The sequence below is a fragment of the Cebus imitator genome, unplaced genomic scaffold (assembly GCF_001604975.1).
Source record: "Cebus imitator isolate Cc_AM_T3 unplaced genomic scaffold, Cebus_imitator-1.0 Scaffold10, whole genome shotgun sequence".
NCBI lineage: Eukaryota > Metazoa > Chordata > Mammalia > Primates > Cebidae > Cebus > Cebus imitator.
Window position 1 is genome coordinate 9,527,776 of NW_016107325.1, and position 26,144 is coordinate 9,553,919.

Sequence of the window (26,144 nt, forward strand, 5' to 3'; positions counted from 1 at the left end):
CATAGGAGGTACATACTACTTTTTCAGATGGAATATGAAGTTAAATAAATAAGTTTTCAATGATGTGAAAAGCTTGCATTTAGTTTAAATACAGTGTAAATAAATTTAAATCCCAAAAATAGAATTATAATTCTAAAAATTCATACTATAATTCTTCTTAAATGTTTAAATTACTTTAATTGAGGGAGCTGATTTCAAATAAAATCAAATTATGAGCTGTACATCATTTAATTTTACTTGCTAACTGCTGCATAGTCAAAGGAATGGGAATTAAAATGGTTCCACTTTTGGCCAGGAGATGGAGCTGTCATGTAAGATGCTGCCTTTATTTATTTATTTTTCTAATTTAGCATGCTGTTTTCTAACAGACATTGGGTACCATCGAATTGAGTGTCAGAACAGAAAGCTAAGGCAAAGAAGGGAGGATGCTGTGGTCATCCTTTCTTGTTTCTTTCTTCTTTAATGAGGATAGAAGGCATGTAAGATTTTACTTTCTACTCCAGTAAAAATTCTGAAGAATTGCATTGGACACTGTTATATTCAACACATACATGGATTCTGTGTTATGATTTACATTTTTCTTTATTTCAGGTAAGCCAGCATGATTCTATTTTTTGCTTATCCATGGATTGTTATATATGTTAAGAATTACATTTAAAATAAGATGTGTGCTTTGTAAGCTTGTATTCAAATCTAAGAGATTTAAAAGCTCTAATTCTAGCTGTTGTGCAATTTAAAATCTTTCTAGGCTGAAATGAGCTCTGACTATGACATACCGTATTCTATTATTTCTTTGGCTTTCTAGCTGTTGGTGTCTGTCTCCGGCTGTATTTGTTTACCTTCTGAAGGTAAAGCTTTCAAAGTGAAGGATGGGTTTTCCTCTCACAAGGGAAATACTGTTCCCTAATGCAGTGACCAAATTGTAGAGATGTAATGAAGCAGATTAACATGGCAGTGGCTCTGCCAAAGCCCAGGGCTGAGCCTTCTGATGGCAGCCTCAGAGGCAAGCCAATATTCTGAGTCTAAAGGCCTTTTGAACATTTCTGCTGGCTATGATGGTACAGATTGTTTATGTGTTTATTTTTACCTCTTAGAAATAATACGTAAGTCATTTCTCCCACACGAATCAAGATTTATGTAATGTGTTTAGTAGACTTGGAATGAGACTATAGACCCTCCCTCCTCCCCCAGTATGGATATGAGGAGTATGCTGTACACAAATTAATTGACATGAAAATGGATTTTTTCTATTTTTTGTTGGATTTGGGATAATAGAGCTGTGGCCATTTTAAATAGCTGGTATTATAGAAGGTGCTCACATTTTAATTTATTTTAGGTCATGTGACATTATCTGTGTTAAAGAGTGGAATGACTCAGGAGGTGGAAGTTGCATGCAACAGCCTTGCTTCTCTGCTGCTTCTCATGATTTCCTTTAAATCCTTGATTATTATCATAAGAACAAGGATAAAGACATATAGAAATCCTACATTTAAAAACCACTCATTTTCATTTAGAAAAATTTAAAGAGATTTAAAAAATATTTTTAAAAGAGTTTTGTAGAATTGTTTTTAAATGCCTCGCTCCTTTCTCTTGTGGAAAGAGCTGTGTGTGTGTGTGTGTGTGTGTGTGTGTGTGTGTGTGTGTGTGTGATGGTGGAGGTGGCAGGTGGTGGGGGTGCATCAGAATGTTTTTATCTTAGTCACTGTTTTCCTATAAAGAGGTAGTTTTGCCATGTCAGAGGTTGTGAATGCTATGAGGAATGATTTTATAAAATGGTTTGGAGAAACGATGAAAAAAAAACATGTTTGTTAAATGTGAAATCTATAGACTCTTTAGTTCCACATAGCTCCATATACATGAAGAATTTTAAAATTATAGATAGTTTAGCATTTATTCCCCTTATCATTTAAAGAAAAGCAACTGTAGTTGAGAGATTAAGTGGATTTCCCAGTCACATACTAAATTACAATCAGGCTAAGCTAGAACGCTGATTGACAGTTCAGTATCTTCCATAGCAGTAACATAATTTACCTCTAGTGTGAACGTATCAGGATGGCATAGACCAGGTATGTTGATATTCACTGTGCGTGTGTGTGTGTGTGTGTGTGTGTGCGCGTGTGTGTGTGTGTGTGTGCGCGTGTGTGTGTGTGTGTGTGTGTTTGGTTATATGCTATAAAATAGAGTTTATTTCAGCATACAGTTGCTCAATGCCATATTATATGCAGTGCTCATTTTTTTAGGTTTCTTGTCAAAGCATCCAAGAAAATTAAATGACAACTTTGGAAAATTTCTTTCTTAGTATGCCTTTTTCATTATCAGATGGTGTATATTCTTCTACCATATGCTCCTGAATGATGTGGATGGCCACATGACTCTTTCGCTCCTACCTAATAGAAATGTGCATATAAGTTATTCTATTGACAACTATAAGAATATCATCTCATGTCCAGGCTTTTCCTCCTTTGTTCCCTTACTAGGCACAGGCTTTACCCTATTTCTTCAATAGCTTGAGAAAATAAAGGGATTAAAATGTGTCACTTCTACATATATTTGTGGAATACCACATATCTACCAAGTGTCCATGGTAGAGATTAAGAAATAACTAGTCACAGAGTTTACCTTGAGGAGTTTAACATGCAAATATACATGTGCAGATATCACTACACCTCAAAATAAGGAATGAAGAAATATGAGAAAGTGAATGGGACAGGAATATCAGCACCTGCCTTGTGCCAGGCACTGTGTTACATCCTGAGATTCAGAATAAAATCTCGATTTCTGTCTATGGTGGGCTCAGAGCCCAGAGGAAAAGACTTTAGGAGGATGTGATAGTTAAATTAGTTCCTTAACAGTGAGTTGGATAGAAATAAAGAAAAACAGAAAGTTGCTTATTCCAGGTACATAGGTGAGGCAAATAAATACAAGAAATTGGGGAACCATAGGCATTGTATAGGAAAACTGGAAAACGGTAAATAACCCATCTGTTCGAAGCTTCTATTGTGGTTGCTGTTGCAGTGGTTTTTCTCCTGGGGCAGTAAACGTAAGGACAATGAATTTGGCTTTTGGTGTTATGCACTTGACATACCAGCACATACTCATACACAGGGGTGTTCTGTCCACATATCAGATTAGTAGTTAAGGCTGAAGATCTAGACCTGCATGCAGTGTGGGCAATAATTCGGTTACACATAAATAAACATTAATGGGGAACAAAAGAGGAGTGAAGATGACTGGGGTCGTAATGTTCAGGTTAGGAGAGTAAAAATATCTAGAAAAAATATTATTACTTTGTGGTAAAACGATGTGAGAAGGTGATGGAATAGCAGTATCATAGGAGGCAAAGCAGGTAAATTGAACAGGGATCAGCAACAATAGAAAACCCATAAAGGGGTTGGTTAATAAGAGGCTAGAGTAAAGTTGGTGGACTTAGATATCATTATTAGGTCATAAATAAATTTTAAGAGAAGAGGTTTAGTAGAATGGAAGAGACAGGGACTCTGAGGACTAAATTGGACACGAGAAATCTGGCGAGTATATTTAAGTTTTAAGAAGTTTGCCAGGGAAAGGTAGGAGAGATGACATTTTGTACCTAGAGAAAGAAGGTACCGTTGAGGAAAATTTAACTTTGGTGAGGATTAGGAAAACCTAAACCCTTTTAAGAGTAAGGTGTGAAGCCAATAGAGAGAAATGGAAGAAAGAAGCAACAAAAAATACATCAAAGTCCTGGAAGAGACAGAAGGAAGATTCAAAAATGCTTTTCCTTGACACAGGAAAAGAGTGGTTGATGATATTGAGCAAAGCTGGTATAACTTACTTTGGGTGGCCTGTTTTTGAAAATTAAATCCTTGTCTGTAAGATGAAGAGTCTCTTCTATTTAAATCAGTTGGTTCCTCAGAAAAGGCTATTTGTGGCATATGGACTTTCTGGAAGAAATAATTAATCCTCAGTAGCAAAACACTTTGCTGCAGACTATATTTTAGTTGCATTAATTCTTGAACTGGAATCTAATAACACTGTTTCACATGAAGCTTGTGCATACTTCAGTTATTAATTTCTTATTCATAACAACCTATTTAAAAAGAGATTCTGTTTAAAACTGGTATTGAATTTGACCAACAGATATCTAGTTGATTACTAAGGGCTGGTTTGCCAGCATCTAAATTAATTATTCAAGTTCTTTTCTTTTTTAAATCCTTCAGTTTCATTAACACTTTTGTCAGGACTTGTGTAGAGAGAAAGTCAGTGTCAGGAAGCTCCCTTTCCTTTAGGGAATGAGCTTCCTTATGAGGCTTCCTACCAGATGTTCCTTTCTTCTCTATTTCTGCTGGCAGTTATGGAATCCTCTTGCATGTTTCTTAGAACCAGTCTCCTCTAAGGTGAATGCATTCTCTTGCATTGACCTGTCATGAAATGGCAGTGGGAAGCTTGAAGAAGGCTCAAGCATTGATGAGTTTTACATATATTTGACTGATAATAATGAATACTATTGGCAATAGAGTAGTGGCCATGGAAATATTGTTTCTATTAGGAAAATATAATCTGCATCAAGAATATGAAATGAAATCCTATTTAAAAAATGAAAAGTAGACTGGCCACGGTGCCTCTCTCCTATAATCCCAGCACTTTGGGAGGTCGAGGAGGGCAGGTCACCTGAGGTCAGGAGTTCTAGACAAGCCTGGCAAACATGGTGAAAACCCACCTCTACTAAAAACACAAATATTAGCCAGTGTGGTGGCTCATGTCTGTGAGCTCATCCCAGCTACTCCAGAGGCTGAGGCAGGAGAATCACTTAAACCCAGGAGGTGGAGGTGGCTACAGCGGACTGAGATTGTGCCACTGCACTCCTGCTTGGGTGATAGAGAGAAACTCTGTCAAAAGAAAGAAAGAGAGAAAGAAAGAGAGAGACAGAGAGAGAGAGAGAGAAAGAAAGAAAAGAAAGAAAGAAAGAGAGAGAAAGAGAGAGAGAGAGAAAGAGAAAGAAAGAAATAGAAAGAAAGAAAAGGAGGGAGGGAGGGATGGAGGGAGGGATGGAGGGAGGGANAGAAAAGAAAGAAAGAAAGAGAGAGAAAGAGAGAGAGAGAGAAAGAGAAAGAAAGAAATAGAAAGAAAGAAAGAAAAGGAGGGAGGGAGGGATGGAGGGAGGGAGGGAGGGAGAGACGGAGGGAGGGAGGAAGGAAGGAAGGAAGTAGTAAAAGCTATGTGTTGACCTCTCTATAATACTCACACATTAGCATTACCTCCTCTTTATCCATTTGGGTTTAGTGAAATTGAAGATTGGCAGAAGGAGAGGTAGAGGTAGATTTTGCAAATCAAAGTATAATGTTTTTTTCTGGTAACGTTCCATTAAACTTTTCAATCAAACTTTTATGTGGAATAAGACATAATTACTAACTACATTAATAATAATAAAATTTTATCATGTTATACCTTTTTGTTTACTTGTGAAACATTTTAGGGAAATGATTTAAGAATCAAAGGTATTTAAGTATATTTTATTTATTGGAATGCGATAAAATATTTTTGAGGGTAAAAAGTCTATCACTTCAGGTAACTATTTTTTGTACTTACTAAAATAATATTTAGGGGGATAAAATGATCTTAAGAAACAATTGCCCACCAAAAATGCTTTGAATTGTTTAGATTGTTTTTATAGCACTAAGTTGTTAAATCTTTTGCTGGTATCTAGGATTAGTTGGGGTTATAATATTTTTTGAACATAGACATGTCTTGGTGTTATTAGCAAATAAGTATACAATTATGTGATTGTGTAATTACTACATCTTCTGCTGTGTGACATGTATGGGAAAGTGACAATGGAATAACAACATTTCTCTTAAGCATATATGAAGCACAGTGGTTGAAATACAAAAAAAAAGAAAGGGAGTTATAAGATTATGATAAGAGAAGACTGACACTATCTCTGTTCTTTGAATAACTGATATCAAAATGTGAAATACCTAAGGCCTGAAGAAAGCTGGTCAGGGCAATGGTGATGCTATATCTGTATCAGCCCAGCAGTTCCAGCTAGGGTATTTTTCTTGCTTTCTATGTGATACGGTTTGCCTCTGTGTTCCCACCCAAATCTCACCTTGAATTGTAGTTCCCATAATACCCATGTGTGTGGGAGGGACCTGGTGGGAGATAATTTAATCATGGGAGCAGTTTCCCTCATGCTGTTCTCATGATAGTGAGTTCTCATGCAATCTGATGGTTTTATAAAGGGCTTTTCCTTCCCCCTTTGCTTGGCACTACTCTCTTCTGCCACCTTGAGAAGGATGTGTTTTATTACCCTTCTGCCATTATTGTGAGTTTCCTGATGCCTTCCTAGTCATGTGACACTTCGAGTCAATTAAACCTCTTTCCTTTATAAATTACCCGTTCTTGGGTGTTTCTTCATAGCAGCCTGAGAACTAATACACTGTCACCCTTGGATTGAACAACTGAGGGAGCCCAGCAATTGTCAGGCAGATGGGATCTGCCAGAGAAGTGCTTAGACCTACACTTAGTATTTTCAGAATTAACAGTCCTAGAAGACAGGAGCCTAGTTATATAGCCAGGCTTACCGTAAAATGTATCATCTAAACCAGGATGTAGTTTGTTAATAATTTCTCCACAACGACAGATATAAATCAAGATAGTTCCAGGTAAATTGGGATGCACAGTCACTCCACTTCAAAGAGTCAAGAAACTTTTACATTTAATCAGTCTATTCAAATAAATTGTTCATGATTTTGGTGCCTAAGTGTTAGAAAGTTAAAATGTGAAATTAAATGACTTATCAGTTAGACAAAGAGCATTCAGCTAAGCTGCTCGAGTTACTGGCCTTGATAAATCCACCAACTGAAATCTCTCTAATGACTCTTGTTGAATCCTGAGTTATATCACCAGGAATGATGTAACTCCCATGTTAAGCCTGACTTCCCAGGGAATTCAATTTGTGTGCAGAAAAAACTGTTAGTAAATTATGCTGTTATTACCAGCCTAGACTCATAGCATCATAAATCTATTCAAATATAAAAACAAAAGTGGATAAAATATGGATTCAAATTATTTCCACATTTGGATATGCATCTTTTAAGGAGTTTTCACAAATGTGTAATCCTTTGAAGATAGGAATTTAGCTCCCCAAGAACACTGGAACTTTCTCCACTGGTACTTTCTACCCAAATCTTGGTAATGTCAATATGCATGTATATGGCCTCTTAACAGACTATCCTGTGAATCTCTTAAATTCTTCTCTTCCAATGATCATGTTTTTTTACCCCTCCCCTCCCATAGTTTTATCTTAGAACTCTTCATGGCCAGTAACTGTGGCCTGCCCATAATCCCCCCCTCAAACCTCCTACACCACCTTTCTAGCACATTTTATCTAGAATTCCAAGTCAGAAAATCCTCTGACCCCACCAGTACTCTCAGTCACTGATCTTGTCACACTTTAATTGTCTCTCAATTAATGTCCTGTTTCCTTTCATTAGATAAATTTCACAGTCATTCATAAAAGTCACTCCTTGTATATACCTACACACCTAACAAACACCCCCACTCTGGTTTTTGCTTGTTTGTGTTTGTTTGGTTGGTTGGTTTTTTTGGTAACTGTCTGGATAAATCTTCATCCTCATGTTCAATTCCCACCTTACTTCATGCCTGTACTTTTGCAGCTGGACACACACACAGGTGGGTCCTTGAGGATGTGCAGCAATCATGCCACATGTCACTAGATCACTCACTCACCTAGGTTCCTGTACTGAGATTTTATACCTTTTCTTTCAAACCACCAATACCTGCTACCTTGACTTCACTCTCAGTTGACAGCTTTGTTTCCTAAATCAGTGATAAAATTGAAACAATCAGAAGAGATTTTTCCCTACCAATTTCTATCACTACATGTACCTCCCTACCAGGTTCTGCACCCACATAACCTGACCTCCCACCTGTTACCTTAAATCAACTATCCCTGTTTCTATCTAAAATGGTTCTGCATCTGTGCACTATTCCTTCTTACTTATAAAAGGGTATCACTAGAGCATTGTATTTCTCTGTCTCTCTTGCATTAGTAATTTTAGCTCTTTATTATATTTGCATACAGCATTTCATTATTGCTCCTGTATGTGATTTTTTTTTTACTTCCTTTGACTATCATTTATTTTTCTCATTTTTGGGGTCCTCTTTGCAAAAATACTTTTAAAAAGTGTTTGCTGTATTCTCTATGTCACTCTTTCTATTCTCTTTTAGATCTACGTTAGTCAGGTTTTTACTCTTACCGTTTTACCGAATCAGCTCCTGATAGAAATCTGAGACCAACATGTTGCCAGATTTGGTGGTCCATCCTCAGCTTTCATCTTAATTGACCAACCAGCAATATTGGAGACTGTTCATCAGAGTCGCTGCCTTGATACACTGTTTTCTGTTGCATTCCAGGATAGCACACAGTTTTGACTCTTCTCTTAGCTTATCATTCGCTGCTTCACAGTCACTTTACTCTTTACTCTGCCTTTCCAAACTTCGTTATTTGAATGTTCCTGGTTCGGTCCCTGACTCGCTTTTCTTCTTTATCTACTTTCTTTTAATCCCATTGAGTTTTATGGCTTTAAAGGCCATGTAAATGATGACATCCAAATATTTACCTCCAGTTTTCTGCCAAACTAGATTAGTGTGTCTAACTGCTTATTTCGCTTGGATATCTAGAAGACACTGCAAAGTCAACATTCCTAAACTAAATTTCTGATAGTCCTCCCCAACCAACCTGCTCCAATCCCAGCTTTCCCCACCTTACTTTTTTCAGGAGATAACTCTAGTCTTCCTCATCCTCCCACTAACAACTCTAGCATCATCCTTGCTTATTTTTTTCTCTCATATCCCACATTCAATCCCTGAGAAATTCCTGTCGATTTCAATTTCATATTATACCCAGAATCTATATGCTGCCACCTTCGCACTGCTATTCTGCCCAAGCCACCATCAAGTTTCTCATGGATTTCTGCCTTAATTTCCTACTGGACTTTATTTTTATCCTACTTCTTCTCACAATCTATTCTCAACACAGCAAGACAGAAGTAAGATTATGCCATATCCCTGTTCAAAATTCTGCAAGTAGTATCCAATTTTCTCAAGGTAAAGGCCACCTGATAATTTTCAAAAAGGCTCTGTTTAACCTGGTCTCCATCCCATTGCATTATTTCTCTGAACGCGTCTCCAGCTTTTCTTTTTCTCATTCACTTTCACTATTTCTTGAATATTCCAGGGACACTTCAATCTTTGGGATTGTTTCCTCCGCTTAGAAGGCTTTTGCCTCCGACACATCCATGACTAACCTCCTCCCTGTTTAAAGTCTGAGCTCAAATGTCATTTCTAAATAACGCCGACTCTTAACTATCCTATTTAAAACCTCAGCCCCCTTCCTCTAACCTCATTCTTATGATCTCCTATATTCTGCTATACTTTCTTTCCTTTGTTATCATTTGCTTTGCCTTGATTTTTTTCCTTTCATTTCCTTTCTTTTCTTTCCTTCCCTTCTAACACATCACCTTGTAGCATACTGTATACATTATATTTCTTCTGTTGGTAATTTAAGCCCCAAATAGGCAGAGATTATTATTGGTTTGGAGTACTGATGTTTCACAAATGCTTAGAACACTTCCTGTTATACAGAAGAGACTAAAAATGTTTGTAGAATAAATTAATGAATCTTAGAAACTTAAATTTTTTCCTTTAAGTATACTATAGGACACCACACTATCTCAATCATTTTTATTAGGCTGATTCAATTTACAAATGGCCCAGTGCAATCTGACTGATTTTTCACTCAGTATTTATACCAGTGGGGATAAAATGCATATTAGTGTTATAAAATCAAGGCTTACATGAGAGTAAATGTATCATTAATAGTTCCTGAAGACCTACCCCTGATATACATAACATTTAATATTTTTATCTTATGACTTCATTGTTCTTTGTTTGCTTGTTCATGTTCTAGATTGTGAGCGCCTCAAAGTTAGGAACTTGGTCATCGTATCTGTTTCCCAAATACCACACCCAATGCCTGGCACATAAGAAGTTTTAAAAATACACTGGTTTAGTCACAGAGTGAGCATACACTTAAAATTTCATATGGTTCCTGCATATGCTGTGTCCTGAGCTTTCGCTATGTGGGTTGCTTTAATTCTTACAACCTTGTGGAGTGAAGCATTGGTCTCATTTTACAGATGTGATAAAGCTGGTTATTTTGTCCAAGACTTAATCATTGCAGTATTCTCACTGTCTAATCTCTAGTGACCATATCGCAGAAAGTTAATTATGCTCCTTTGTTAAAGATAAACTGAGATAATGTTAATGATGCCAGACTTCTTGGAAATGTTTTGTTTTTAGTTTCCGTTAGAAGCAAGCCTTAGCTTAGTGAATAAGGGGCAATGAATGCTAGTTTCCTGCTCAATTCAGTTGGGAAAATTGACCTCATTTTTTGTACTTTCAATCCCTTAACCGTAATAAAATTATTTACTACATTAATTTATATAAATCACCAGGATCTAATAGAAACTGGGTGGTTTCCATTAGAAACATACCATTAGATCTCCTAAAGGGTCTTCAAGCATGTCTTATTCTATATCTCAGCTTAGGTATTTGCTCTTGTTTAACACCTAGGTTTATATTACTTTATTTATAGAAACTATTATCTAATATAAATGTGCCAACCAGCTATTATAAAATTGATCCCTTTCCACGTAACCATACACTGAAAAAAATTTCCATTGAATATATTTCTGGCCTCCATAGATTCCAGGATTTTAGTGAATATTTCTTAATAATCTCCAGTGCTTTAGGAAATGTGTATGAACTTTTGTTCTAATCAAATCTAACTCAAACATCACTTCCTTTAGGATGTTCTCTCTGTGTTCATATGTAGCATATACTTCCGTTATACTCTGTACGTGTCTCTACACTTGTTGTAATGTGAAGTAGCCAGATATATGTGCACCTGGGTCATCTCTGATATTTAATTGTGTACTATATAAGGACAGATATTGTTTTGTATAGTTCTATCAAGCTACCCAATATCTATGTATACTGCCTTACATAGGAGGTGATACATCTGCTGAGCTCTACTCATTTAAAATTTCAATCAAGGTACTATTAGAATTTCTTAGTTTTACAACAAAACTATGTCTGACTTCAAGTGACCTATTAAAATAGCTCTGAATAGTTTGCTTTAATACAACTCCATTTAAGAGCTTTTAAATTTAGTGTTTGTTTGAGTAGACTATACAGTGATTTGTAAAATAATAGGATATAGTATATATAAAATTTTGACAGAAATGTAAATAATAATTATAATTTAGGGAGAGGGTGCTCTCTCTCTCTCTCTCTTTCTATTTCACACACACACACAAGCAGACACACACACACACACACACACACAAGTCTGTTTCCAAATCTTGTTCACAAGGAACTCTCTAACTCCATGAGTAATTTTCGCAACCAATAACAGATTAACCAGCAATAGTCACACAAACATACCCACATACATGTATACACAGCCTAATTCTCCCTTATCATCATTACCTATGTATCTTCAAGAATGCAGCTTATAAAATACAATGGCCTGGCTTCCATAAGAGAGGATAAAATGTAGGTTGCAACATTTTTCTGACATTGGGATGGCAAGGAATGTGTATTTTGCAGAAATTTCAAATCCTTAATTACAGAATGAGATACTACCTTACCTACCAACAAGTTTGATCCCGAGTTCTTCATAATTTTTCCAAGATTCTGGTTTCCAGATTTCTGACCTTGATTGACTCAACCCAAAAAATCTGCTTATTATTAAAGACCGTAAGGAGTAATCAACAGAACAAAATATGATTTAGTGTCATATTAAATATATTTTACGACTCAAAACATTTTAAAAGAAGTGATGGTTTCTGACTACAATTCAGTATATACTATTTTCTTTTTAGTGACAATGTTTCTAACAAATGCAGGAATGTGTTTCAGAACCTAGTGTCCTTTACAGTGAGTAGCAAAAACAGACTCAGGAAAATGTAAGCAAAATCAAACCAAACCAAACCATCCAACCAACAAGAAAATGTGTTGCTGAGTGGTTTATACACAAGGACAAGTATTTGGAACACTCTAATATAATAGGTGGTAAGAACCAATGGAACATCTGTGATTCAGGTGAGGGTGGTGGTGGTTGAAAACAAAACAAAAGAAACTATAATAAGAGTAGACATAATGAAAGAAAAAAGCCAAATGATGTATTTTACATCTACACTTTCAAAGATAGCATGACAATATTTTGTCTCAGGAATTTCATGAGAGCGCTACATATGTTGGTATGTTAGGTCTCTTTCATCCCAGTGAAAATTTCTATTACTTTGCGTGGTTTAAATTTCTCTGTGCCATAGGCGAGGTAAGGGCATTTATTCCCCAGATCCTTCCTTGTCAGATTGCTATGGTTGAATGTAAAGACCACAACTTCTGCCAAGTAACCCCTGCTCCCTCTGATTCTGGTAATTATTTCCTTCTTTTGCTTCCTGTTGCTGCTAGCCGTGGGGTGAACCCTGCTTTGTTCATTTTCCTTAACCCTAATATACCTTTGTAAATAATCCTTTTTAAAATTTTAATCTCTTCAATTAAAATCTCTTCTTGGGGTGTGTCCTCTGATTTCTGGGAAGACGTTAATTGATATAATAGCTAACATTTATGAAATATTTACTATAATACAGGCACTACTGAAACAATTCACTTGAATCCAATTATTTGATGTTTACAACAATCATGCGAATTAGGTACTATTATGACTACATTTAAAATATGAGACTACTGAAGAAATTGGACTTTAAATACCTCAATGATCACATAGCTAAAAAACTAAGACAAAATAAAATCCAGGAGTCTGACTCCAGAGCAGAGCTTTCATGTGATTATAAATTAGTTAATATGCTTTTAAGGATAATCTTATATTGTTGGTGTCTATATAAATCCCATAGACAAGATCTAACTAAGTACAGAAAAAAAAAAGAATAAGTAGAAGCAAGTCAGGAAAATTTAGTTCACAGGTAATAAAACTAGACACAGATATCTAAATTTAGAAATATTCCATGCACAAATTCTGCATATTTGAATGTGTCAAGATATTAAGCATCTTAATTCTTTGGGAAAGTGTAGAGGGCACATTTTTTTCAACCTTTGTAGAAAATCTTTAATTAATATAAATATATCATACAAATTAACTGAAAAATCTATCTGCTGTCTAGCCTCATGTTCAGTTATTAAGTGTATATCATTTAAATTTAATATTTAAAAAATAATACTAAACCCCAAAGATTCATTAAAGCTAGTAAATGCATTTTACTTATCAGTTATCTCCCTGAAAATGCATATTCTTTTTCAATTTTTTTTTTATTTTGAAAAGAACATCATGCCATTAAACAAAAACAGGAAAATTTTATTTACTGGGAAGTTCTTGCTGATTTTTACATAGGGATGTAACAAAAAAACATACAATTTTTATTTTTATTCACAGTAAGGAGAGATTTTATCTGCAGGGATGATTACAAGGTAGAAGCAAGCATCTCAAGAGTTAGGCAAAAAGAGATTGGTTTCTCTTTTATAGAAAGGAGTAAGTAAGACTAGAATGAACTGGGTCAGGGGGAAAAGGGATAAAAGGGTTGCATTAGTTGACAGAGAATGTTCCACTCTGAGACCAGCCTGCTATCTACAGGGACTGTGGAAGGGGAGTGGCATGCTGCCTCATCTTGAGGGTAAGTCAAAATTCAGTGATTTGGGAAAAGGAGAAAATCTTAACCAAAATTTGGTCAATAAGCATTTTGTTCCCATTAGTCAGTGGGGATGGGCAGTTTAGCTTATCATTTATGAGGTAAAGATTGGGAATTTTGAAGCTCTGTGTTGGGTCTCATCATAGGTAAATGGGAGACATTTGTGAGTTTTGTCTATACTATATGGGGAAGAGCAATTCTTCACAGAATACAAAAGGATAGGGGGTTTCTCATTATTTCATCTACACAAACCGGAAAACAAAATGATTTCACTGATTTATCAAACCACTCAGGGTCTTATAACTGCCCTTCCTAACCTGTACATTCCAAATTTGCTTCTGTCTTTATAGCTGGTAATCTTTCTTCCATGAAGTTTATGAAATTCTTCATGACATGACATAAACTTTGACAGTTCTGTTTTTGATGTGAATAATACCCAGCAGATTAATTTGTGATGATATCACTGAGAGGCCATTTATAGCCGTTCATGACTCAGCAAACCATGGTATTTTACAGCCTTTTTTACTTAAGATGGTTCGGAGATAAAGAATAATATTTCTTGACATGTAAAAATTGTATTAATTTTGAAGTTTAATGTCCACAATTAAAGTTTTATTGAAACATAGCCATGCTCATTTTTATATAAATTTTCCATGACTGTTTTTATCCTATAAGGAGAGAACTGTGTACTTGCTACAGAGGCAATATGGCCCACAAAGCCAAAAATATTTACTAAATGATCCCTTATAGAAACTAAGTTGCAGATTCTGGTCTATTTAGTTGCATTACACCACAGTTACCAAAAATAGATGTTTAACAGTATTTAAATTTCTGAATGAATGATCTTACATGGAGAAATGTATAGGTATATCTATATTACTGATATCTCCTATTAATTTTACTATTTTTCTGTTGATTTTTTAGGTTTTCTAGGTACATAATTTTGTCTGTAAATAATTAGGACAATTATGCCAGCCCTCTCTTTTCTAATATTTCTAAACAATCATTCCTTTACTTGTTTCCAATCAATATTTTCCCAGTTACATTGGCAGGCTTTCCTGGAAAATATTAATAGTGCAAATTTCTTACTTTCCTAACTTTGACTTAGATATTTATAGTGGCTCCTCACTAAATTATATTTACATCAATATCCTTAGTAATATATTGAGTAAATTTGATTTGAGACAGATCAACTTCATAATGTAAGGATATTTCTCTTTACAAAAACAATTTATAATAATTTATAAATAAATGTGATACCTATTAAATTACTTTTAATCATTTAGATGTAGTTCATGTTCTATTTTGACCCATTAATGTCATATATTTCATTAATATATTTTTAAGTACTGCATCATTTTTTATTACTATTTTGGATCTTATTTTGGTGCATTATGTTATTAAGTAGTTGTATGTTTATTTTATTTAAGATGTTTATAACTGTATTCATTAATGATATTGTCTGCAGATTACATTTTTGAGGGTGTTCTTTTGGCAAAATTTTACTACCAAATTTATATTTGCTTCTAAAAACTTTTTGAGTATTTTTCCTATTTTTCTATTCTTTGAACCTGTTTATAAAATGTGGAAATAAATTGTTTCTAGATAATATCAATTTTTATTTCCTAGAAGATTAAAAACTCACCTCTAGGCATATTTTATTGTTATTTTAAATTGGTTTTACATAGTTTTTAAAACTCATTTCCTTATTATCTGCCTGGTCAACTTTTTACTTCTTACGTCATTTTGGCAATTTCACTTTCATAAACAGACATTTTTTAGAAAAATTCAAAGATTTTAACATAGTTAATAATTTTGTTTGCATACTTTTGGTCTCTCAAAAGCTAAGAAAAATGAATTCATGTCTTCTACAATTGTGTTTAATTTCTAACAGTTTTGCATAATAATGCACTACTATTAATCTTATGATTTTATGACCAGTATATATTTACCAGAACATTTACCTTTATAAGTACAAAATTACCTTACGTATCCATGTAAGTTTTCTTTTGCCTTGAGACGTATTTTGTCTCTAATAACACTGTAAAACCTACATTTGTGTTTGTCGGTATATTTTTGTCCAATTTTTATTTTTTATTTTGGCAATTTCTTCTATGCTTCTTTCAAATAAACAACATCTGTTCAACTTCTGCTTTGCTATCTAATTTGGTACTTTGTGTTGGTTAATTATAAATTAACCAATTCAAAATGTATTGACTTAAATGTCAGATAATATTTGATTTTTCTTCTGATAACTTGTTTTGTGGTTTCTACTTTACTTATATTTTTCCTGATCTTCCCATCAGGGTATATCAACTACAGTTTTCCCCTTCTTTATTTTTTCTTTTATTTTTTCTAGCTTTTTGGAACGTATGTACTCCCTTATTTTACTCCATTATATTAAAAGAAACCATCAGCATCATAAATGAAACTATCTATTAACCCCTTCTACATAAGATAAAAATATTAAAGATTTTCCTTTCTTTTTGAACTATTTTCCAGTTTAGGAAAAAAGTTCATGATTTGGTATTCACATTAATTTTAAAAATATTCTCCATAAATGTATTATTTTATAATCTTACTAACAACAAATATTAAAATATGGCTCTATGGTTTAACTGCATATCCTAAGGATATTACCATTATTACCATGTATTGCCATTTCTTCTGGCATATTCTGTGGAGCTGAAGTGTATCTTAGAATCACCTCTTCCTGAAGGACATATTGATGGTATATTTTCTCAGCTGTCAGTATGTGAAAATATTTCTGTAATGCCATCACATAATAAAGACAGTTTCACTTGATAACCAAATATTTTTCTTAAAAATATATTTTGTTCTTTTATTATCAGACATCTGATATGAAGAAGATAAGATATAGTAAGATTTTTTATTGTGTTTTTTTTCCCCCTTCTTGGAAGTAAACCAATTTCCCCTACCAGAAACTTGAGGATGTTTTTCTTTATCCTTTGACCTTCTCCAGCTCATCAAGAAATGTTTAGATTTGAGGTTATTTTCCTTAATGTATACAATTCCATGATCCTGTTTGATTTATGGGCTCTTTATTGAAAGGTTTCATGTGTTCTTGAGGTTAGAAACTGTTGCAACAACTGTGTTTGCCTTAGTTTTTCCTTTCAATTTAGTATCTTTAATGATAGCATCCTCATGGCTTTTGTACCATGTATATATTTACATTCTTAATAATTAGTTCCATCTAATTAACTTTTTACTCCGAGATCTTGGAAAACTATCACAGACTTCCATCTAACAAACTTAATTTCTGCATTTTCAAATATGCTGCTTACTGTTTATATTGAACTTGTGAATTTAACTTTTTTTACAAGTATCCATGCTATTTCCAACTGGACTTCCTTGCTGTCAGCTTTCCTTTCATAATTGAAGTGTACTCTTTAATCTTAATCAGAGTATACCCTAACATTAAAATGTCCTTTTCCACTTCTTATTTTGAACAATCGTATCTTTTCATATGTTTGGCAATTTTTTTTCCTGCTTATTCATCATTACAGAGGACACTCTATGCTGAATAACATTTGTATTTTAGATGATTCAATCAATTATTGCTTCATTCCTATAAACATCTAAAAGTCTTTTAGGCTAAGGAGAAGCTATAACTTTGTTTTAACAGTTACTAGTTCAACTTGTAATAAAATTAAAACTTTTTTCAAACTCCTCATTCAAGGCAACCATAGCCCAAGGAAAGAAAGAGCCAATCACAGCAGACTCTGCATAGGTTTGACAGCCAGGACCAACGATGGGAACTGACATATTATTTCCAGAATTCAGATGCCTTCAAGGGTAGTGGTATTCCTGTTCTTTGTCTGACATAACTGTCTGCACCAAAAAGCTGGGCACAGAATTTCCCATCTGGTGGGAAATATTTTAGAAACATTAGTGAGACTTGCAGTGTCCTACTATTGCTGTAAAACTTGCTCTTCCTCCAACCCTTGCCATGGAATTCAGGTGTAATTGTGGTGTTCTACTGGCACATTGTTTATTTACAGATATGCCTCAGAGATATTATGGATCAGTTCCATACCACCACAAAAGCAATTATCACTAAGTGGATCACATGATTATTTTTTATTACCTGGTCCATATAAGATGTATGTTTTTGACTTTTTAATCATAGCCATTCTGCCTGGTGTGAGACTGTATCTCATTGTGGTTTTTGTTTTTGTTTTGTTTTGTTTTTTTTCAGATGGAGTCTCACTCTGTTTCCCAGGCTGGAGTGCAGTGGTGTGACCTCAGCTCACTGCAACCTCTGCCTTCCGGGTTCAAGTGATTCTCCTGTCTTAGTCTCCCTAGTAGCTAGGATTACAAGCACCCATCACCATGCCTAGCTGATTTTTGTATTTTGGTAGAGACCGGTTTTCACCATGTTTGATTGTCTCGAACTGCTGACTTCAAGTGAGCCACTTGTCTAGGCGCCCCAAAGTGCTGGGACTACAGCCGTGAGCCGCTATACCTGGCCACATTGTGGTTTTGATTTGCACTCTCTAATGATCAGTGATGTTGAGCTTTTTCTTCATATGTTTGCCACATGTATGTCTTCTTTTAAAAACTATCTGTTCATGTCCTTTCCCATGTTTTAATGGGGTTGTCTTTTGCTTGTAAATTTGTTAAGTTACTTACAGATTCTGGATATTGGACCTTTGTCAGATGCATAGTTTGCAAATATTTTCTCCCATTCTGTAGGTTGTCTCTTTACTCTGTTGAGTTTCTTTTGCTATGCAGAAACTCATAAGTTTAATTAAATCCTATTTGTGAATTTTTGGTTTTGTTGCAATTGCTTTTGGCATTTTTGTCATGACACTTCTGCCAAATCCTATGTCTAGAATGGTATTTATTAGGTTATCTTCTAGGGTTTTTATACTTTTAAGTTTTAAATTTAAGTCTTTATTTGATTTTGGGTTTATTTTGTGTACAGTTTAAGGAGGTGGCCCAGTTTCAATCTTCTGCATATGGCTAGCCAGTTATCTCAGGAATGTTTATTAAATAAGGAGTCATTTGTCAATAGCTTGCTGGAAAGATTGCAGAGTAGAGGGAATGCTTATACTCCCATTGTTGGTGGGAGTGTAAATTGGTTCAGCCATTGTGGAAAGCAGTGTGGTGATTCCTCAAGGGACTTAAAGCAGAATTGCCATTCAACCCAGCAATCCCATAATTGGGTATGTGCCCAAAGAAATATAAATTGTTCTCCTGTAAAGACACATGTATACATATGTTCACTGCAGCACTGTTCACAATAATAAAGACATGGAATCAACCTAAATATCCATCAATAGTAGACTGGATAAAGAAAATGTGATACATATACACCATGGAATACTATACAGCCATAAAAAATTATAAGATTATATCCTCTTCAGAGACATGGCTAGAGCTGGAGGCTATTATAGTAAGCACACTAATGCAGGAACAGAAAACCAAATACAACATGTTCTCACTTACGAGTGGGAACTAAGCAATGAGAACTTATAGACACAAAAAGAGGAACAATAGACACTGGGGCCTACTTGAGGGAGGAGGGTGAGAAGAGGGAGAGGATCACAGAAAAGTGCTTATTGGCCACTATGCTTATTACCTGGATGGTGAAATAATCTGTATCCCTGTGACATGCGGTTTACCTATACAACAAACCTTCACATATACCTCTGAACCTAAAATAAAAGGTTCAGAGGTACATGTGAATAAAAGATGTCTTAAAAAAAGACATCTTTACACTATGCTATAGTTTATTAAGTGTGTAATAGCATTGTATCTGAAAAAGCAATGTACATACCTTATAAAAATACTTTCTTGCTTAAACATGCAAATGATCATCTGAGTCTTCAGCAAGTCATAATCTTTATATTGGTGGAGGATCTTGTCTTGATGTCAATATGGCTCCTGACTGATCAGGGTGGTGGTTGCTGAAGGTTCGCTGTGGCAATATCTTAGAATAAGACAACAATGAAGTTTGTTGCATTTATTGACTCATCTTTTCATGAAAGATTGCTCTGTGGCATTTTGGTGGCCTGTTTGACAGCATTTTACCCACAGTGGAACTCCTTTCAAATTGGAGTCAATCTTCTCAAAACCTGCCACTGCTTTATCAACCAGTTTACATAATATTCTAAATCTTTTGTTATCATTTCTCAATATTCACAGCATCTTCACCAGGAGTGGATTCCATCACAAGAAACCACTTACTTAGATCATTCATGGGAAGCAATTCCTCATTCACTCAGGTTTTATCATGAGATTTCAGCATTAAGTCACATCTTCAGACTTCTATTCTAATTCTCTTGCTATTTCTGCCATATCTGCAGTTGCTTCCTCCACTGAAGTCTTGAACCCCTCAAAATCAGCCATGAGGATTGGAATAAACTTCTTCTAAATTCCTGTTAATGTTGACATTTTAACCTCCTCCCATGAATCATTTATGTTCTTAGTGACATCCAGAATGGTGAATGATTTCCAAAAGTTTTCCAAATTACTTTGCCCAGACCTGTTCATGGAATCATTATCTATGGCACCTGTAGCCCAACAAAATGGGTTTCTTAATAAGACTTGCAGCTCAAAATGACTTCTTGACCCATGGACTGCAGAATAAATGTTGTGTTAGCAGGAATGAAAACTAATCTCCCTGCAGATCTCCATCAGAGCTCTTGAGTGTCTAGGTGCCTTGTCAATGAGCAGTAATATTTTGAAATGAATAGTTTTTTTCTGAGCAGTACATCTCAACTGTGAGCTTAAAATATTCAGTAAGCTATGCTGTAAACAGATGTGCTGTCATTCAGACTTTATTGTTTCATTCACATTGCATAGGCTGAATAGCTTTAGCATAATTCTTCAGGGCCCTAGGATTTTTTGAATGATAAATGAGCACTGGTTTCAATTGAAAGTCACCAGCTGCATACAGTTATCCCTCTGTATGCCTGGAGGATTTGTTCCAGGACTCACATTAATACCAAACTCTATGGAGTCCCTGATATAAAATGGATTGGTGGCCAGGCATGGTGGCTCATGCCTATAATCCCAGCACTTTGGGAGGCTGAGGCAGGCAGGTCTCCTGAAGTCAGAAGTTTGAGACCAGCCTGGCCAACATGCTGAAACCCCCACTTCTCTACTAAAAACACTAAAACAATTAGCCGGCGTGGTGGCAGGTGCTTGTAATCCTAGCTATTTGGGAGGCTGAGGCAGGAGAATCGCTTGAAACTGGGAGGTGGAGGTTGCAGTGAGCTGAGATCACAGCACTGCACTCCAGCCTGAGTGACAAAAGCAAAACTCCAGCTCAAAAAAAAAAAAAAATTGTGTGTATGGTATTTGAATATAACCTAGGCACATCCTCCCATATACATTCATTCAATCATCTCTCCATTACTTATGACACCTAAAACAATGTAAGTGCTATGTAAACAGTTGTTACATTGTAATGTTTAGGGAGTAATGACAAGAAAAAGTCTGCTGTACATGTTCAGTACAGATGCAATTTTTAAAAAACATTTTTTGATCCATGGTTGGTTGAACTCGCAGAATCCACAAATATGGAGATCTAACTTCTAAATTCCATAATTCTCAATTTTATCTTTTTTAAGAGAAATGGACTAGATTATCTCTAAAGTGTCTTCAACTTCTTTATTTCTTCCAGTTCACATTAATAGGCCCATTGTTAGGCTGATAATCTGTAAAGTATTACAGAGTAAATAAACAGGAGAAGCAAGGTTGTGTTCTCATTTAGCAGGCCAGAGGTTGCTCAGTACCCCAGTTCTGAATCATAAGTGAAACAGGGAAGTTATATACTGGATTATTGGTGTGCTGTTAAATGGTTTAACCTTGGCTTTGCCCTATTAACTGTATCTGTCCTATATTTTTTATTATTTTCAGAAATAAGGTTAACCACCTCAAGTGGGATACACCAATGAGTTGAGATCAATTTGGGAGATCCTTCCTATTGAGCTTCGTTGATGCAAATTATCTCTGTCACAGAATATTGCTATGATTCCATTACCTCCTCTGTACTTGCCTGAGCTTCCCATTGTTTTAGTCACTCTGCATCACTGTGTTTTAGATGCTTAAAAAAGAAGAAAGAGACATTTCAGTTATACCAAAGTGTTGATTTGCAATAAAGAGTATAATTCACTGTGGTTTGAGTTTTGCTTAATCTGTACAATTAATGTGGCTTTTGAGTGCTTTGGTTATCTCTCAGTTGAAATAATCTCTAGTTTTTAAATTGATAATTACTGAAAAATGTCTCAAGTGAAAAAAAGGATGCAATACAAGCTAGTGTTTTATGCAGATATCTATCCTGCCTGGGAAAGGTAAAAGGATACACATCATGGTTGTAATGAGGTCTGGATGTTTTACTTCTGTGTATGTGTATTTCTTGCCCGTCTCAAATAATGGGTGGGACTTTTTTTCACTTTTATTTTAAGTTCAGCGGCACATGTGCAGGATGTTCAGGTTTGTTACACAGGTAAACATGTGTCATGAGGGTTTGTTGTACCCATTATTTTTCCTTTTTTAAATTTCAATAGGTTTGGGGGGAACTGGTTGTATTTGGTTACACAGATAAGTTCTTTAGAGGTAATTTCTGAGATTTTGGTGGACCCATCACCTAAGCTGTGCACACTGTACCCAATGTGTAGCCTTTTATACCTCACCTTCATTCCACCCTTTCCCGAGTCCCCAAAGTCTATTGTATCATTCTTATGTCTTTGCATCCTCATAGCTTAGCTCCCATTTGTGAGTGAGAACTTATGGTGTTTGGTTTTCCATTCTTGAGTTACTTCATCTAAAATAATGGTCTCCAATTCCACCCAGGATTCTGAGAAGGCCTTTATTTCCTTCCTTTTTAAGACAGAGCAGTATTCCATTATATACATATATATATATATATATATATATATGTACATATGGAATACATATACTTCTATATTAATCAACAAATGATTTATGGGCATTTGGGCTGGCTCAACATTTTTGCAATTTTGAATTGTGCTGCTATAAACATGCGTGTGCAAGTGTCTTTTTCATATAATGACTTCTTTTCCTTTGGGGAGATACTCAGAAGTGGGATTGCTGGATCAAATGGTAGATCTACTTTTAGTTATTTAAGAACTCTCCCCCCTGTTTTCAATAGTGGTTATACTAGATATTCCCACCAACAGTGTAAAAGTGTTCCCTTTCACCACATCCATGACAACATCTATTATTTATTTTTATTTTTTTAATTATGTTCATTCTTGCAGGAGTAAGATGGTATATAATTGAGATTTTGATTTACATTTCCCTGATAATTAGTGATATTGAGCATTTTTTTCATATGTTGGTTGGCCATTTGTATGTCTTCTTTTGAGAATTGTTTATTCATGACCTTAACCTGCTTTTTGATGAGATTGTTTTATTTTTTTCTTGATGGTTTGTTTGAGTCAATTGTAGACTCTGGTTATTAGTCTTTTGTCAGATGTATAGATAGTGACTATTTTCTCCCACTCTGTAGGTTGTCTGTTTACTCTGCCAATTATTTCTTTTGCTGGTCAGAAGCTTTTTAGTTTAATAAGTCTCATATATTTATCGTTGTTTTTGTTGCATTTGCTTTTGGGTTCTTGGTCATGAAGTCTTTGCCCAAGCCAATGTCTAGAAGGGTTTTCCTGATGTTCTAGAATTTTTATGGTTTCAGGTCTTAATTTAAGTCCTTGATCCATCTTGAAATGAGTTTCGTGTAAGGTGAGATACAAGGATCCAGTTTTATTCTCCTACATGTGGTTTGTCAATTATCCCAGAATCATTTGTTGAATTGGCTGTCCTTTCCCCACTTTGTGTTTCTGCTTGCTTAGTCAAAGGTCAGTTAGCTATATGTATTTGACTTTATTTCTGGGTTCTCTATTCTGTTCCATTGGTCTATACACTGAATTTTATGCCAGTACCTTCTATTTTGGTGACTATGGCCTTATGGTATAGTTTGAATTCAGATAATGTGATGCCTCCAGATTTGTTCATTTTGTTAAGTCTTGCTTTGGCTATGTGGGCTCTTTTATTTTGTCCCATATAAATTTTAGGATTATTTTTTCTAATTATTTGAAGAATAATGGTGGTATTTTAATGGGAATTTGATGTGCTTCCATTTGTTTGTGTTGTCTATGATTTCTTTCAGCAGTGTTTATAGTTTTTCTTGTAGAGGTCATTCATCTCCTTGATTAGGCATATTTCTAAATATTCTATTTTTCTGCAGCTTTTACAGTAGTAAAAGGGGTTAAGTTTTTGATTTGATTCTCAGCTTGTTCACTGTTGGCAGTATAGCAGAGCTACTGGTTTGTGTACATTCATTTTATATCCTGAAACTTTGCTGAATTCATTTACTAACTGTAGGAGCTTTTTGAATAAGTCTTTAGTGTTTTCTAGGTATACAATTATGTCATCAGCAAACAGTGACAGTTTGACCTCCTCTTTACCGATTTAGATGCCCCTTATTTCTTTCTCTTGTCTGATTCATCTGGGTAGGACTTCCAGTACTATGTTGAATAGAAGTGGTGAAAGTGGGGAAAAATCCTCCACTAACTGAATCCCATAGCATGTCAAAAAGATAATCCACTATGATCAAGTGGGTTTTGTACCAGGGATGCAGGGATGCTTAAACATCCACAATTCAATAAATGTAATATATTGCATAAACAGAATTAAAAACAAAAATCACGGGATCATCTCAATATATGCAGAAAAAGCACTGGAAAAAATCCAACATCCTTTATGATTATAACCCTCAACAAAACCAGCATAGAAGGGACATACCTTAAGGTAATAAAAGCCATCTATGGCAAACCCACAGCCAATATCATACTGAATGGGGAAAAGTTGAAAGCATTTCCCCTGAGAACTGTCGTACAGATGAATTTCATCACTCAGGTATTAAGCGTAGTATCCAATGGCTATTTTTCCTGATCCTCTCCTCCCACCATTTCACACACCCTCTGATAGACCCTAGTGTGTGTTGGTTCCCTCTATGTGTTCATGTGTTCTCATCATTTAGCTCTCACTTTTACCTGCAAATGTGTCATATTTGTTTTTCTTTCCTTTGTTACTTTGCTGAGGATAATGTCCTGCTGCTCCATTCAAGTCTCTGCAGAGGACATGATCTCATTCTTTTTTATGGCTGCATAGTGTTCCATGTTGTAGATGTACCACATTTTCTTTATCCACTCTATGACTGATGGGTATTTAGGTTGATTCCATGTCTTTGCTATTGTGAATAGTGCTGCAATAAACATATGCATGCATGCATCTTTATAATAGCATGATTTATATTCATTTGGGTATATACATAGTAAAGGGATTGCTGAGTCAAATGATATTTCAGTTTTTAGGTCTTTGAGGAATCACCACACTGCCTTCCACAATGATTGGACTAAGTTACCCTCCCAACAGTGTTTAAGTGTTCCTTTTTCTCCACGATCTCTCCAATATCTGTTATTTTTTTACTTTTAAATAATAGCTATTCTGACTGGTGTGAGATGGTATGTCTTTGTGGTTTTGATTTGCATTTCTGTAATGATAAGTGACGTAGATTTTTTTTTTTTTAAATATGCTTCTTGGACACATGCATTCCTTCTTTTGTCCTTTGGCCACTTTTTAACAGGGTTCTTTGTTTTTTTCTTGTAAATTTGTTTAAGTTACTTATAGAAGTTGGGCATTAGACCTTTGTCAGATGCATAGTTGGCAAGTATTTTCTCCTATTTTGTAGGTTATCTGTTTACTCTGTTGATCTACATATATATATGTATATATATTTGTGTATATATATATGTATATGTATGTATATATATGTGTGTGTGTGTATATATATATATATATATACATATATATACATTTGCTGTTTAGAAGCTTTTAATTTAATAAGATCATACTCTTTCATCCCATTCTTTAACTCAAAAAAAATTGTTGAACTGTAAAATATTGGTAGTTTTTTTTTTATTTTTTCCCACTGTCAACCTTCATGGTAAAGCTATAGTTAGCCTTTCTTTCAAATGAAAATCCACTCATTTTTTTATGTAGCATGGCTGAAACAACACAGTATTCTTTCTTAATACGATTTTTATGTTCAGCCAAACTAACAACATTTAAATAAGAAAAAAAATTACTTTTTATTACACTTCATTTATTTTCTTCTTCTTTTTTTGTTTCTTAGTATATGGGGTCTCACTCTATCGCCCAGGCTGGAGTGTAGTGGTGGAATCATAGCTCATTGATGTCTTGAAATCCTGAACTGAAGCGATTCTCCCTTCTCAGCCTTCGAGTAGCAGGGACCAGAGGGATGTGCCACCATGCCTGGCTCTTTTTTGAATTTTTAGTAGTGATGGGGTTTCACCA

The 26,144-nt window shown here is 35.1% G+C and overlaps 1 protein-coding gene across 2 annotated transcripts in view; it reads left to right on the forward strand.

Moving 5' to 3' along the window:
- Positions 1-349: 349 nt before the first annotated feature.
- Positions 350-26,144, forward strand: part of LOC108317622 (sodium channel protein type 2 subunit alpha) — a 153,098-nt gene continuing 127,303 nt past the window's right edge. Inside the window, exon 1 of one of the 2 annotated variants that reach the window (XM_017548248.2) lies at positions 350-591. The gene's annotated coding sequence lies outside the window, so the exon portion shown is untranslated. The remainder of the gene's footprint in view (positions 592-26,144) is intronic. The other variant, XM_037745754.1, reaches the window with a different exon arrangement.